This window comes from Lutra lutra, chromosome 3 (genome assembly GCF_902655055.1).
Source record: "Lutra lutra chromosome 3, mLutLut1.2, whole genome shotgun sequence".
NCBI classification, from domain to species: Eukaryota; Metazoa; Chordata; class Mammalia; order Carnivora; family Mustelidae; genus Lutra; species Lutra lutra.
In genome coordinates, this window is record NC_062280.1 from 136,954,654 (window position 1) to 136,972,215 (window position 17,562).

A 17,562-nucleotide genomic window follows, 5' to 3' on the forward strand; every position below is an offset into this window, starting at 1 on the left:
CTTCAATATAATAGAAACCATATATGAAAAACCCATAGCTAACATCATACTCAATGATAAAAAACAGAGTTTTCCCCTAAGATCAAGAACAAGACAATGAAGTCCACCCTTACCACTTTTATTCAATAGAGTACTGAAGTCCAAGCCACTGCAATTAGACAAGAAAAAGAAATAAAAGCATCTGAATTCGTAAGGAAGAAGTTAAACTGTCATTATTTGCAGATGACATGATACTATATATAGAAACCCTAAAATTTCCAACAAGAAACCACAAGAATTGATATATCAAGTCATTCAGTTTGCAGGACACAAAATCAATATACAGAAATCCACTGTATTTCTGTACACTAATAACGAAGTAGCAAAAAGATAGCGAAAACAGTCCCATTTGCAATAGCACCAAAAAAGTAGTTAGAAATACTTAACTAAGGAGACAGAAGACCTATATTCTGAAAACTATAAAACACTGGTAAAAGAAATGGAAGATTACACAAATGGAAAAATATTCCATGCTCAGGGGTTGGGAGAATACTGTTAAAATAATACCCAAAGCAACCTACAGACTCAATGCAATTCCTATGAAATTACCAGTGTTTTTCACAGAACTAGAACAAAGAATCCTAAAATTCATGTGGACCACAAAATACCCACATATAGCCAAAGCAACCTGGAAAAAAAATAAAACTGGAGGTATCACAATCCCGGATTTGAAGATAAGCCACAAAGCTATAGTAATCAAGAAAGTACAGTACTGGCATAAAAATAGACACATAGATCAGAGAGTCCAGATATAAGCTCATGATTATATAGTCAAAGTAATCTTCAACAAGGGGGCAAGAATATGGAAGGGGAAAAAATAGTCTCTTCAAGAAATGGTGTTAGGAAAACTTGACAATTAGCTGCAAAAGAATGAAACGGGATCAATTTCTTACTCCATACACAAAAATAAACTCAAAATGGATAAAGGACCTAAATATGAGATCTAAAATCATATAAAGGGTACAGGCAGTAATTTTGACGTTAGCTGTAGCAAAATCTTTCTAGATATGTTCTCTTGAGGCAAGGGAAACAAAAGCAAAAATAAACTGTTGGGTCTACTTCAAAATAAAAAGTTTCTGCAAAGCAAAGGAAACAACCAAAACTAAAAGACAACCACTGAATGGGAGAAAATATATGCAAGTGACATATCCAATAAAGCATTAGTATCCAAAATATATAAAGAACTTCCTCAACTCAACACCAAAAACCAAATAATCCAATTTAAAAATGGGCAGAAGTCATGAACAGACATTTCTCCAAAGAAGATATCCAGATGGCCAACAGGCATAGGAAAAGATGCTCAACATCACTCATCATCAGGGAAATGCAAATCAAAACTACAATGAGATATCACCTCACACTTCTCAGAATGGCTAAAACTGAACTGCCCATTGATAGATGAATGGATAAAGAAGATGTGGTATGCATGCATATATGTAAACACACATATACACACACTCACAAATGAATATTAGTCATAGAAAATAGTGAAATTTTGCCATTTGCAACATGGATGGATCTAGAGCGTATAATGTTAAGTGAAATAAGTCAGAGAAAGACAAATACCATATAATTTCACTCATATGTAGAACTGAAAAAACAAAACAAAGAAAAAAGAAACAAAAAACCCAAACTTTTTTTATTTTTTAAATTTCACTATGTTATGTAAGTCACCATACAGTTCCCCATTGGTTTTTGATGTAGTGTTCCATGATTCATTGTTTGTGTATAATATCCAGTGCTCCATGCAATATATGCCCTCCTTAATACAACCCAAACTTTTAAAAAAATTCTATTTAAATTCGGTTAACATTACGTAGAGTTCAGTGGTTCATCAGTTGCATATAACACCCGGTGCTCATTATATCATGTGCCCTCCTTAATGCCCATCACTCAGTTACCCCATCCCCTCACCCACATCCCCTCCAGCAACCCTCAGTTTGTTCCCTATAGTTAAGAGTTTCTTAGGGTCTGTCTCCCTCTCTGATTTCATCTTATTTTTCCCTCTCTTCACCTATGATCTGTGTTGTTTCTTAAATTCCACATATGCATGAACTCATCATTGTCTTTTTCTGATTGACTTATTTTGCTCAGCATAATACCCTCTAGTTCCATCAATGTCATTGCAAATGGTAAGATTTCATTTGTTGAGGGCTGAGTAATATTCCACTGTATATATCTACTACATCTTCTTTATCCATTCCTTTGTAGATGGACATGAAAATAATACTCAACATCACTGGGCATCAAGGAAATAAAAATCAAAACCACAATGAGATACCATTTCACACCAGCCAGAATGGCTAAAATTAACAAGTCAGAAAACAACAAACATTGGCAAGGATGTGGAGAAATGCATCCATTTCTTTCATCAGTGTTTTATAGTTTCTCCACAAGGATGTGGAGAAATTCTCACTGTTGGTGAGAATGCAAGCTAGTATAGCCACTCTGGAAGATAGTATGGAGGTTCCTCAAAAAGTCAGAAAAACAAAAGACTCTTTACTAGGTTACCTGGGGTGGGGGAGAAACAGATGAAAGAGGACTAAGAGCACACTTATGGTGACAAGCACTGAGCAATGTATAAAATTGTTGAATCCCCATTGTACACCTGAAACCAATATAATTCTGTATGTTACTTATACTGGAATTAAAATTTTTTTGAAGGAATAAGATTTCATATGGTGGTGACTGATAGCTTAGAATTGTGAAAATAGTAAGCATCAAGGTTTAAGTAATTTCTTTTCTTTTTTGTTTTTTATTTCTCTTTTTAAGTAATTTAAGTTCTTTATCTGTCCCTAATCCCAAAATAGATAAGCCTTTTGTGGTGGCATTTATTTCACTTCAACTTCAGTTTATAGTGTACACGTCCCTCTTATTCCATCTAAATTCCTGATTTGCAAGTCCTTCCATCATCTTCTTACTTTCACCCATCGTGGTCATCTTTCCTGCCTCTTAGACAGGGTCAAGCAATGCAGGTCTGAGGCAGTGGCTCTATCCACCATGAGAGCGGATTTGAGCTTCAGGCCTATCTCACATAAGTCTGGAGGCTATGGGGTAGACCCCGTGTCTGTTAGTTCCATTATTCCCTACTAAGTCCTCTTCTGTTCCCAGTCTACTGCCATTATTCTTCTGGCTCTAGATAGGACTCTCTCCTCACTTGTCATATATTATAAGTTGAATATTGTCCCACCTAAAATGGATATATATTAATCCTATCCCTTGTAACTCAGCATGTGACCTTATTGGAAATAGGGTTGCTGTAGGTGTAATTAAGACACAGTCATACTGGGTTAGGGTGGGCTCCTAATCCAGTATGATTGGTGTCCTAATACAAAGGAAAAATGTAGACACAAACACACATACTTCACCTATGTAGAGATTAAGGTAGAGATTGGAACAATGATTCTACATACCGTGGAACAGCAAAGATTGACAGCAATCACCAGAAGCTAGGAGAGGGGCATGGAATAGATTCTCACTCACAGCCCTCAGAAGGAAACAACCCTACTGACACCTTGATATCAACTTTTAGCCTCTAAGACTAAGACAATGAATTTCTGTTGTTTTAAACGATTCAGTTTTGTGATATTTTGTTACAGCAGCCCTAGAAAACTAATACATCCCATTCTAGTAGAATCTCATACAACAATCTGATAGTTTTCTAAGAGTTTTGGCTGCTGGTAACTCAGATAGGAAGACCTGAGTTTCTATCAGACCTAACTAGATCTATCTGATCTAGTTTCCACCAAACTAGATAAAAAATATGTTACATAAAGAAGTGGAGATTGCCAACATTTTAGAGTGTCCAAGAAACTCTGCGTTGAATATCTCTGGTGTATCTTTACATATGTTTATCTCACCTTTTATTGGTGACTTCCTTATCAGTTGCTGAGGTCAATTCATTCCGATCAGAACTAAAGGATAAAATGTATCTGATCAAACATCTTACATACTTTTTTCATTCAAATAAGCTTCAATTTATCTACAAATCACAATGTGGTTGAACACTAAAAAATTCTCATGTAATTTGGCTATTTGGAAAGAAGTATTTCATTTTTGCCTAGAAATGCAGCTTTATATGGTAGAAATAAAATTCTTAGGCCTGTAGAAGAATCCTTAATGGATCAAGAGTGATTTTAAAACATTTCTTGACTACTGAACCTAACTCCAATATGTATCTGCTTTTGCACTTGCATCTATTTCAAATTCAGCTATAGTTTGTAGGTACCTGTCCTTCTTATGCCATCTAATTTTCTGATTCCAAGTCCCTCTACCACCTCTTTACTCTTCATGCTTCATGGATGTTTTTCTTGTTCCTCAGATATGGCCAGCTAACTTCAAGGTTGGGTCTGGGACTCCATCCAATATGATGGTGGGTTTGGGTTTAGGGCAACTAGCCTCACATGGTGGTAGAGGTCTGCAGGGTGATGGAAAGATCTTGGGTCTATTAGTTCCTTTATTTTCTGCTGAGGGCTCTTCTGCTCCCTGTCCACTGCTGTTGCCTTTTTGCTTCCAAGTGTATGCTCCCCTCCCTTGGACTACATAAGTAGAATGTCATATACAGACACTCGGTTAGTTTCCCAAGCATTTTGAGGGGTAATCCCTTAAGGTCACAAACAGGCCCAGAGTAAATGTTCCCTCTCTTTGATTTGTTCCTTCTTTTCCCATCTAGATCCAAAAAAAAAACAACAACAAAAAAAGTTATATACATAAGCTGACAGGCTATCTGAATAAGCTGTATCACCACTGATGTTTCCAAGTCATTTTCCCACTCAGATAACAGAAAATCAACTAACCTATTGTAGATATTATGGCCAGAGGACATTGAAGAGGGCACTGGAACATTGTCATTTCTGCCAGAGGTCTAAAATACACAAAAAATAAAGTCAGACAAAGTGGAAGGAAATCATGCTTTTTCCTGAGGAGAGGTGACAGAACCTGAAGCAACAGCTTTGAATTACCACAGTGTAAGCCAGCCTCTGGGGTGTGCACGTGTGTGTCCGTGTGTGTGGATGTGTGGGACATGCATATGCAAGTGCATATTTACTGGAAATAGTAAGAAGCAAGTAAGAGAAAAGTTTCAATAATGATTAAATTAGCCTTGTTCTTTCCCAATTTTTCTACCACTCTGTTAACTGTTGAATAAATTTGGGAAGAGAGAGATGGAGACATGACAGTGTAAGGATGGGAAGGTAGATCCAGGTAATAGTTGTTGAAAGGATATAGAGAGAATGGAAGGAATATGCCAGAACAATGAGAATTTCAATGGCAAGTCCAGCCCCTAGTCACTATTTGGGAAGGCAGAAAGAAGTAGCTAGATTAGGATCTGCCTAAACTCTGTTTATAGAAGTTTCTAAACTGAAGGTAGGGCACATCATCAGAATGACTTTTCTTCCTGTTAATCCTTTAAAAACTTATTAAGATATTAGTTATATTAATTAACATTATATTAGTTTCAAGTGTACAACATAATGATTTGATATTTGTATATATTACAAAATCATCACCACAATAAGTCTAGTTAACATCTGTCACCATACTTAGCAGAATTTTTTCTTGTGATGAGGACTTTCAAGATTTACTCTCCTAGCAACTTTCATATATTCAATCCCATATTATTAACTATAGTCACTGTGTTGTATATTATATCCCATAACCTATTTTATAACTTTAGAAATTTGTACCTCTGGACCCCCATCACCCAAGTGGGAGAAACTTTCAGTGAACTCAAATACAGGGTAGTGGAATTCATCTAGTCCGAGAGCAAAAAGAGAAGAGAATAAAAAAGACTGAAGATGAAGCAACAATCGAAAACCTTAGGGGCAAGCAAAAGCAGTACTAAAAAGAAAATAAATAGCAATACAAATCTACCTCAAGAAACAAGAGAGGCTCAAATACAAAATATATCCTTATACCTAAAGAAACTAGAAAAAGAATAAGCAAAGCCTAACATGAGTAGAAAGAAGTAAAAAAGATCAGAGCAGAAACAAATGACAGAAGCTAAAATGTGTGTGTGTGTGTGTGTATAACATATATTATATATATGTGTGTGTGTGTATGTATGAAACCAAGGGTTGGTTTTTTGAAAAGATCAACAAAACTGACAAGCCTTAGTCAGATTCATTAAGAATAAAAAGACCTATGTAAATAAAATCAAACAGAAGAAGACAGACTCCACTGAAAAATGAAGAATTATAAGAAAATACTATGAGAGGGGCGTCTGGGTGGCTCAGTGGGTCAAGCCTCTGCCTTTGGCTCAGGTCATGATCTCAGGGTCCTGGGATTGAGCCCCGCATCGGGATCTCTGCTCATCTGAGAGCCTGCTTCCCCCACCCTCTCTCTGCCAGCTTCTCTGCCTACTTGTGATCTCTGTCAAATAAATAAATAAAATCTTAAAAAAAAAAGAAAGAAAATACTATGAGAAATATATGCCAACAAATTAGGTGACCCAGAAGAAATGGATAAATTTCTAGAAACATACAATTTTCCAAAACTGAATTGGAAAGAAATAGAAATCTGAATAGGCAATTACTAGGAATGAAATTGAATTTATAATCAAAAAATTCCTCCCAAATGTAAATGCAGACCACCATGGATTTGCTGGTGTAGTCTACCAAACATTTAAAGGACAGTGAATACCTATTCTCAAGTCATTCCAAAACTAAAGGAGGAGGGAAAACTACCAAATTCATAATATGAGGTGAGCATTACCCTGATACCAAAAGTAAAGACACCACAAAAAAAGAAAACTACAGATCAATGTCACTGATGAACACAGATGCAAAAATCCTAAACAAAATATTAGAAAAATCACATTCAACAATATATTAAAAGGCTCATTCACCATATTCAAGTGAAATTTATACCAGGGATTCAAGGATGATTTAATATTCACAAATCAATGTGATATACCAAATCAATAAAATGGAGGATAAAAATTATATGATCATCTCATTAGATGCAGAAAAAGCATTTGACAAAATTCAACATCCATTCATGATAAAAACTCTCAACAAAGTTGGTTTAGGGGGACTATACCTTTACACAATAAAGGCCATATATGAAAAACCCACAGCTGACATTATAGTTAATGATGAAAAACAGAGCATTTCCTCTGAGATCAGGAACAAGTCAAGCATGTCCACTCTCACCACTTTTATTCAACATAGTAGTGGAAGTCCTAGCCACAGCAATCAGATGAAAGAAAGAAAACATGAGAAAGAAAACAAATAAGAGGCATCCATATTGGTAAGGAAGATTTTAAACTATTTGCTATTATTATTCATAGAACCCCTACAGACTCCACCAAAAAAAACAAAAAAAAAACAAAAAAAATAAAAACCTAATAGAATAAATGAAGGGCACCTGGGTGGCTCAGTGGGTTAGGCCGCTGCCTTTGGCTCAGGTCATGATCTCAGGATCCTCGGATCAAGCCCCACATCAGGCTCTCTGCTCAGCAAGGAGTCTGCTTCCTCCTCTCTCTCTGCCTGCTTCTCTGCCTGCTTGTGATCTCTATCTGTCAAATAAATAAATAAAATCTTTAAAAAAAAAATAGATTCAATGCACTTCCTGTTCAAAATACAAAATGTATTTTTCCAGAACTAGAACAATCCTAAAATTTCTATGGAACCACAAAAGACACTGAACAGTCAGAGCAATCTTTTTTTTTTTTTTTAAGATTTTATTTATTTATTTGACAGAGATCACAAGTAGGCAGAGAGGTAGGCAGAGAGAGAGGGATAAGCAGGCTCCCGGTTGAGCAGAGTGCCTGATGCGGGGCTCGATCCCACGACCCTGGGATCATGACCTGAGCCAAAAGCAGAGGCTTTTACCCAGTGAGCCACCCAGGCACCCAAAGCCAGAGCAATCTTGAGAAAGAACAAAAAAATGGATGTATAATAATCCAAGGTTTCAAGATATACTACAAAGCTGTAGTGATCAAGACAGTATTGTGCTAGCACAAAACAGACACATAAATCAATGTAACGGAATAGAGAGCCCAGAAATAAACAGGCACTTATAGAGTCAAATTAAGCTACAACTAAGGAAGCAAGAATACACAATGAGAAAAAGCCAGTCTCTTCAATTGATGCTGGGGAAACTGGACAGTGAAATGCAAAACAGGTCCAATGAAACTGGACCACTTTCCTACAGTTCACAAAATAAACTCATAAGTGTGAGAAGAGCACTGGGTTTTATAAGCAACTAATGAATCATTGAACATTACACCAAAAACTAATGATGAATATGTTGGCTAATTGATTTTAAATAAAAAAAGCAAATACAATGTTTAATTAATTAATTAATTTGAGACCGGAAACTACAAAAATCCTAGAAGAGAATAAAGACAATAATTTCTGTTGACACTGGCCACAGCAACATTTTTCTAAATATCTGTCCTCAGGCAAGAGAAACAAAAGCAAAATAAACTATTAAAAACAAATAATCCAATTAAAAATGGGCAGAAAACCTGACTAGACATCTTTCTGAAGACGACAAATGGGCAACAGACACATGAAAAGATGCTCAAATCACTTATCATCAGGGAAATGCAAATCAAAACTACAATGAGATACTACTACCTCACACCTGTCAAAATGAATGGCTAAAATCAAGAAACAAGAAATGTTGGCAAGGATGTGGAGAAAAATGTAATCCTCATGCACTATTGGTGGGAATGTAAACTGGTACAGCCACTGTGGAAAACAGTATGGAGGTTCCTCAAAAAATTAAAAATAGAGGGGTGCCTGGGTGGCTCAGTGGGTTAAAGCCTCTGCCTTCAGCTCAGATCATGATCCCAGGACCCTGGCATCGAGCCCCTCACCCTCATCAGGCTCTCTGCTCAGCAGGGAGCCTGCTTCCCTTCCCCTCTCTCTCTGCCTGCCTCTCTGCCTACTTGTGATCTCTGTCTGTCAAATAAATAAATAAAATTTTTAAAAAAAATCCACTTCCTTTAAAAAAAATTAAAAACAGAACTGCCATATGATCCAATAATTCCAACACTGGGTATTTACCCAAAGAATATGAAAACACTAATTCAATAAGATATGCAACTCCTATGCTTTTTGCAGCATTATTGACAATAACCAAAGTATGGAAAAAACCCGAGTATCCATCCATAGATAAATGGATAAAGAAGAGAGAGGATACACACAACACAAAATGGAATATTAATCAGTTATAGAAAAGAATGATATCTTGCCATTTGCAACAACATGGATGGATCTAGAGGGCATAATGCTAGGTGAAGTCAGTCAGAGAAAGATAAATGTACTATGATTTCACTTACATGTGGAATTTAAGATGCAAAACAAACGAACAGAGTAAAAAAGAGACAAAGCAAAAAAGAGATCCTTAAATAGAGAATAAACTGATGGTTACCTGGGGGCAGGTGAGAGGGATCAGATGAAATAAGGGAAGAGGATTAAAGAATACATTTATCATGTTGAACATGGAGTAATGTATAGAATTGCTGAATCACTATACTGTACACATGAAACTATTAACATTATATGCTAATTACACTGGAATTTTAAAAAATTTTAAGAGAAAATTACAGGTAATTTGAAGAAGTATTTGTAGTTATTAATTGGCCCTATATCTTCCATGTAATCTTTGTCTAGACAGCAAACGAATTCCAACAGTGACCAGCTGATTTCCTCTTCAGCATTGCTCATTCTCCAACACTGACATTAAATAGCTGAATAACTGGCCAGGAGAGAAGCAGAAAAATCCCATGACTATTTCTGTTCAGATATCTGTGATTTTTAAAATGTATTCTTTCCTTGGCTTGAGTAAAAATGCCTGCAGCTCAGAGCAATAGCAAGTACTCTCACTCAGGTTACTTAGATACAAGTCAAATGAACTCCAATGAGTAAAAATTTAATCATCAAAACGTTTTACATTCTATTAGTCATTACTCAGACAAAATCAACAAAATGGGGAATCAGAATACATCCAGCAAAAAAATGAGAAAGGAACACAATTGAAGATTAAGTAGTAGTCTACATTTCTCTATTTTAAAAGACTGATTAAATTACTCTCCAAGATCTAGTCACATTTTCAACCTAGATCATTTAAGTGTGATAAACGGAAAAAATTTTTTTAAAATATGGTACTTTTCTATAAATTAAAAAGATTAGATACCCTCCCTCTCCACGCTGACATCTTTCCACAGCTTTCCATTTTCTTCCTGCCTCAGAATAAACTTTCTCTCCCCCAAAATAAGAGATCCATCTATAGCTTCCTCCCCCCAGACCGCAACCCGATTTTCTCACATGAATTAGGAAAAAATCAAGGTTTTCATAATTATCACTGTGGCTAAAGAGTTGGTCTAGCTTATTTTAAACACCAACAAATGGAAAAACTTATCAGAGATTTCCTACATGGACCTGTGATGTGACCAATTTATTTGATCAATAAGAATTTATTAAATCTAAAAGTTACAGTAAACATGATTTGCCAGCTAAACATGATTGTTAGCTCACAGCAAATCCTAACTTTTTAGAATAAAATTTAGATACTTGTCCAGAAGATTCAATATTGCCGTGGATACTCTGGACTGAATTTCTCTTCCCCCTTCAATACACCTTACCCTACATTGGTGACTTCATTAGAGATTCCAGATATGAATTCATTTGGATTATTTCTAAAGAATTAAAAACATCTATGATCAGACCCCAATGACTTCAAAGCCAAACTTTTTTTTAAACTTAATTTTATTTTTCCAGTGTTCCAAGATTCATTGTTTATACCACACCCAGTGCTCCATGCAATATGTGCCCTCCTTAATACCCACCACCAGGCTCACCTAGCCCTCCACTCCCCTCCCCTCCAAAACCCTCAGTTTGTTTCTCAGTGTCCACAGTGTCTCATGCTTCGTGTCCCCCTCTGATTTCCCCCAATTCACTTTTCCTTTCCTTCTCCTAATGTCCTCCATGTCATTCCTTATGTTCCACAAGTGAAACCATAGGATAATTGAATCTCTCTGCTTGACTTATTTCACTCAGCATAATCACTTCCAGTCCTGTCCATGTTGATACAAACACCCCAATATTCATAGCAGCAAGGGCTGCAACCACCAAACTGTGGAAAGAGCCAAGATGCCCTTCAATGGACTTAATGGATAAAGAAGATGTGGTCCATATATACAATGGAGTATTATGTCTCTCTCAGAAAGGATGAATACCCAACTTTTGTATCAAAGCCAAACTTTTCTGAACTTAGAAGTTGCCTTGAATTTGTAAACTGGTTGAATTCTAAAAAAAAAAAAAAAAAAAAAAAAAAAAAAAAAAAAAAACCTTTGTAAATTAATTATTTGGAAACCAGTATTTCAATTTTCCTTAGAAATGGGGTTTTATGTTCATCATCACTAGCCATTAGGGAGATTCAAATTAAAACCACATTGAGATACCACCTTATACCAGTTAGAATGGCCAAAATTAGCAAGACAGAAAACAACATGTGTTGGAGGGGATGTGGAGAATCCTACACTGTTGGTGGGAATGCAAGTTGGTGCAGCCACTTTGGAAAACAGTGTGGAGATTCCTCCGGAAATTAAAAATAGAGCTTCCCTATGACTCTGCAATTGCACTAATGGGTATTTACCCCAAAGATACAGATGTAGGGAAAAGAAGGGCCATCTGTTCCCCAATGTTTATAGCAGCAGTGGCCACGGTTGCCAAACTGTGGAAAGAACTAAGATGCCCTTCAACGGACAAATGGATAAGGAAGATATGGTCCATATACACTATGGAGTATTATGCCTCCATCAGAAAGGATGAATACCCAACTTTTGTAGCAACATGGACAGGACTGGAAGAGATTATGCTGAGTGAAATAAGTCAAGCAGAGAGAGTCAGTTATCATATGGTTTCACTTATCGGTGGAGCATAACAAATAACATGGAGAACATGGGGAGATGGAGAGGAGAAGGGAGTTGAGGGAAATTGGAAGGGGAGGTGAACCATGAGAGACTATGGACTCTGAAAAACAACCTGAGGGTTTTGAAGGGGCAGGGAGTGGGAGGTCGGGTGAGCCAGGTGGTGGGTATTAAAGGAGGGCACGTATTGCATGGAGCACTGGGTGTGGTGCAAAAACAATGAATACTGTTACGCTGAAAAGAAATTAAAAAAAAATGAACATCAGACCTTAAAAAAAAATGGGGTTTTATATAGTTGTATTAAAAATTTTAGGTCTGTTGGAAAAGCCTAACAAATCAAGATAAGTGCATTTCTTTACTGCTAAACTCAACTTTCCTAAGGAATTGCACTGATGTTGAATTTAATTCAAAATACAACCTTGGTTTGTAGGTAAACAGCCTTTCGGGTTATTTCCTGACTATCAAGTTCCTTCACTATATCCTTATTCTTCATGTGTCATGTAAGTATTTTCTGTTCCTCAGTTTGGTTCAGAAAACTCCACACTTGAGGCAGGGTCTTCCTCCAATACGATGGTAGGTTTACATTTGGGACACCGGTTTTATTTTATTTATTTTAGGATTTTTTATTTATTTATTTGACAGAGAGACAAAGAGAGAGGGAACACAAGCAGGGAGAGTAGGAGAGGGAGAAGCAGGCTTTCCACTGAGCAGGGAACCTGATATGGGCCTTGATCCCAGGACCCTGGAGTCATGACTTAAGCCAAAGGCAGATGCTTAATGACTGAGCCTCCCAGGTACCCAGGACATCAGTTTTAGATGGTTGCAAATCTCTGGAGAGTAAAGGGGAAAGGCCGCGGTCTGTTATCTCCACTCTTTTTTCTTTTCTCTTTTAAGATTTTATTTATTTCTCAGAAAGAGCATAAGTGGGACAATGGGAATAGGGGGGAGAGGCAGAGGAGCAGAGGAGGCAAATACTTAACTGATTAAGCTACCCAGGGTCCCAGCTCTGTTCTTTTCTGTGGCGAGATCCACTGCACCCTGTCCACTGCCACCTCTTCTTGCTCAAACAACAGGATCCTCTCTTCACCTGGCCCACTTTAGCAGTACCTCACCACAGACATTATGAGAGTTTCCTTAGAGCTTTTGTTACTCAGGGTCCCAAACAAACTTTAAGTAGAAAGTCTCGCTCTTATGACTTGTTCTTTTTGCTACTTAGACCCTAAAAGAAAGACAGTTACCTATAGAAGCTTACAATCTTTTATGGAAACCTCTTACTGCTACCAATGCTCTCTATTACCTTTTGGTACTCAGATCAGTCAAGTCAACTTACCCCTTGGCATCGCTGTCATCAGAGGATCCTACGAAGGAATCCATAACTCTGTTAAAAAGTAAAAAACAGACAAAAATTAAAATCATTTTGGAAAGCAATCAGGTTCCTTTTCCTGACAGAATTTTAGGACATGACAAATAAAATTCTGAGGAAAAATGACAGAAACAACAGGAAATTTCAGGGTTTAGCAACGGAACCTCTGAGACAGACTCTCAGCTCTTTGTTCACTGGAAAGAGAAGGAATTAAGGGAGGTGTAGTTTTTGTGATTATACCACTTTTCTTCTCCATTTTGTCAACCATTCATACATTCTGGAATCAGTTGAGGTATGTGAATGATCTGACCATGGGCACAGGTGGGTGGATCCAGGTAATTGGTAGCAAAGGACACAGAAATAAAGAAACCGTCAAAACAGTTAATATTCCAGGGCCAAGGACTAGTCTCTGGCCATCATTTGGTATAGAAGAAATAAACAAGAATGTTTAAAGGATTTTTCTGAAGTGAAAACAGAACAAGTGTTCAGAATGATTTTTCTCTCAGATCATCACAAAGAAGTTTCTGGTTAAGTTATCCAAAGTCAAGACTTCCTGCCACCAAACCACTGGGTTGGAAAACTTAATCTCTCTATAGTTTAACTTCGTCACCTGTAAAATAAGACACACTGAAAATGCACTTTGCATGTGTCTACTTCATAAACTCATGCTGAAGTTCACCATCTCACAAACATTACAAGTTTTTAGGCAGTCTGCCCTCCTCACCAAATGTTCTATAAAAAATACCAATGTGACAAATATGAAAAAAAATCAGTGACAACAACATAAAAAGATAATATTTAAGTTTCAAAAACACTTCAAGATTTCCAAAGTACTACATTCCCATAATTTCCTGGGAAATTTTGGATTCCTATCCATAGGATACTCTTCCTCCAAAGCTACAGAAATTAAACAAAAGTATAGATTTAAAAAACTAACAATACCACAAACCCTGTGAGTCTCCAAGGAGATACAACTGTCCCTTAACTAGCAGACAGGAAAAGGCTGCTATGGGCAGTCTTGAGGGGCTGAGTGGAAGGGAAAATTTTAAGTTCTGTTCTTGCCTTTCCCCAGAGATAGTCACTACCATTCTTAGTAGCAACTACCCAGAAGTAATTAGAATAAAATTTGGGTAACATTAGGTTAGTTAATGAAAGCAGGGAAAGGCTGAAGAGCAATCCTTGGGCTTTTACCTCTCCCCTACCTCCAAGGCCAAGGTGAACAACCTAGAACGCTACCTTCTCCAATGCCGCTTTTGTCCAGGACCTTAAAGGTGATGTACCCTGGCTACAGAAATTACCTGGGTCACAGTGTTTCACTGTTCTGCAGATTCTCTGTCCCCAGGCTATCGCCCTCATGTTAAATATACTGAGAAAGATATACCTTAGGTCCCAGCTTTGAACAAGGATGACTTGTATTACCTCATCCAACAGAGGATACTTTTTTTTTTTAATTTTAATTTTTTTTAAACATTTTTAAAATTTATTTTCAGCATAACAGTATTCATTGTTTTTGTACCACACCCAGTGCCCCATGCAATCTGTGCCCTCTCTAATACCCACCACCTGGTTCCCCCAACCTCCCACCCTCCCACCTCTTCAAACCCTTCAGATTGTTTTTCAGAGTCCATAGTCTCTCATTGTTCACCTCCCCTTCCAATTTCCCCCAACTCCCTTCTACCAACTCCCCATGTTCTCCATGTTATTTGTTATGCTCCACCGATAAGTGAAACCATATGATAATTGACTCTCTCTGCAGAGGATACTTTTGAAAGTGGAACAGACATGCTATTAATAATTATGCTTTGAGAACAGCTACAGACTGAAATTGTCCCAAGCAAATCATTAGCCCTTCCCTAATACAAGTTACCAGACAGGGAGGTCAATGGCCACAAGGAATGTAAGATCACAAATCAAAATAATTAGATACCTGAGGAGTACAACCACTGAAAACAAAATACAACAAACTGAACAACATATATCATCTGAAACAGAGCCACTGGATCATACAGACCAAGATTTTAAGTAAGTTTTAGAAATACCATTAAAGGTTGCCTGGGGGCTCAGTGGGTTAAGCTTCTGCCTTCAGCTCAGGTCATGATCTCAGGGTCCTGAGATCGAGCCCCACACATCGGGCTCTCTGCTTGGCGGGGAGCCTGCTTCTCCCTCTCTCTCTGCCTAACTCTCTGCATACTAGTGATCTCTCTCTGTCAAATAAATAAAAAAGAAAAGAAATACGCTTTTAAAGGTACAACAGAAGAGGATAGTAAGTGAAATGAGAATAAGAAATCCTAAGGAAAAACCTAAGCAAAATAAGTCAGTCAGAGAAAGACAAATACCATATGATTTCACTCACATGTGGAATTTAAAAAACAAAGTAGGGGGAAGGGAAGGAAAAATAAGACGAAAATTGAGAGGGAAGTAAACCTTAAGAGACGCTGAGCTCTAATAAATAAACTGAGGGTTTTTGGAAGGGAGGTGGGTGGAGGGAAGGGATAATTGCATGATGGGCATCAAGGAAGCCACTTGATGCAATGAGCACTGGGTTTTAAAATGGATAAATCATGAAATTCTACGTCTGAAGCTAAAAATAAACAAAAACAAAAACAAACAAACAAAAAAGACCAAGACCAGGAAAGGTCTAGTAAAATACCTGGAGGCATACAGCGAATGACGGTTTTTTTACTGTAAGGCCAGGATTCTACCCTCTGCTTACACGCTCATTAAAGGGAACTTCTAAATACACACACACACACACACACACAAACACATAAAAGAGGGGATCCTTTTTTATTTATTTATTTATTTATTAGATTATTTATTTATTTATTTGACAGAGAGAAATCACAAGTAAGCAGAGAGGCAGGCAGAGAGAGAGGAGGAAGCAGGCTCCCTGCTGAGCAGAAAGCCCGATGTGGGGCTCGAACCCAGGACCTGGGATCACAACCTGAGCCGAAGGCAGCGGCTTAACCCACTGAGCCACCCAGGCGCCCCTCCTTTTTTATTTTTTAAAGATTTTATTTTTATTTATTTGACAGATAGAGATCACAAGTAGGCAGAGAGGCAGGCAGAGAGAGAGGAGGAAGCAGGCCCCCTGCCGAGCAGAGGGCCTGATGCGGGGCTCGATCCCAGAACCCTGGGATCATGACCCAAGCTGAAGGCAGAGGCTTTAACCCACTGAGCCACCCAGGCGCCCCAAAAGAGGGTATCTTAAACTTAAAAGTCTAATTGTTGAAATAAAGAATCATTTCATGGGATACATAGTAGTTTGGATACATGTGAAAAGCAAATTAATCTGGAGTTGGAAGACAAGGTTGAGACACTCTCCCAGGAAATAGTAAGAAAAAAATAGAACATACAAAAGAAAAGCCAGTTGATACGAAGGATAAAAACAGATCTCCAACACGTAGATTATAGACATTTATGAAAAAAAATTTGAAAAATAAATTTCTTAAAATTAAAGAAAGAATATCACAAAAGTGATATTTCATCTCTTGAACATTTAAGTGGTATTTATTAAGTGCCAGGCATTGTTCTGATGTTTCACAGATATTTCAATTGGTCCTCATTACAACTCTTGCAAAGGTAACTATTATTATTTGTTTTAACCAATTCACAGATCTTGAATACTCATAGGTCTCTAACATCTATCATGCTGATTTTCAAGCCACTCCTCACTATTAAAATCTGTGACCTTCCCTGGGGTAATTAACAGTGTTTCACATATTGATTGATACAGGACAACTAAAGCCCTTATAGTGGCCATCTCAAAATGGTCAACTCCCCAAAAAGGACAGAGTAGCCCTAATAGGGCATCCAGGTGTCCCAGAGGAGAAGCTAAAAGGGGCTGTGACTCAGCAGAGGAAACAGCCAACAAAATTAAAAGCAACCTACAGAATGGGAGAAGATATTTGCAAATGACTTATCAGTTAGGGCTAGTATCCAAAATCTATAAAGAACTTATCAACCTCAACCCCAAAAAAACAAAAACAAAAAACAAAAAATCTGGTCAAGGAATGGGCAGAAGACATGAACGGACATTTCTCCAAAGAAGACATACAAATAGAGAACCGACACATGAAAAAATGCAGAATATCGCCCAGCATTAGGAAAATGCAGATCAAACCAAATGAGATACCACCTCACACCAGTCAGACTGGCTAAAATTAACAACTAAATTGTACCTCTGAAACCAATACTATATTGTATGTTAATTAAGTTGAATTTAAATTTTAGAGAAAGTGACTGTGGCTACCACGTGCATATTATTACTGGCATCCTG

The 17,562-nt window shown here is 37.4% G+C and overlaps 1 protein-coding gene and 1 pseudogene across 1 annotated transcript in view; both read right to left on the reverse strand.

Annotated features, from left to right (window-relative positions):
- Nucleotides 1-17,562, reverse strand: part of LOC125096359 (28S ribosomal protein S31, mitochondrial-like) — a 764,428-nt gene that overhangs the window by 46,309 nt on the left and 700,557 nt on the right. The gene's annotated exons all lie outside the window — the stretch shown is intronic.
- The window catches only part of LOC125095623 (phosphatidylinositol 3,4,5-trisphosphate 3-phosphatase TPTE2-like), a 62,751-nt pseudogene that overhangs the window by 43,225 nt on the left and 1,964 nt on the right, over nucleotides 1-17,562 (reverse strand).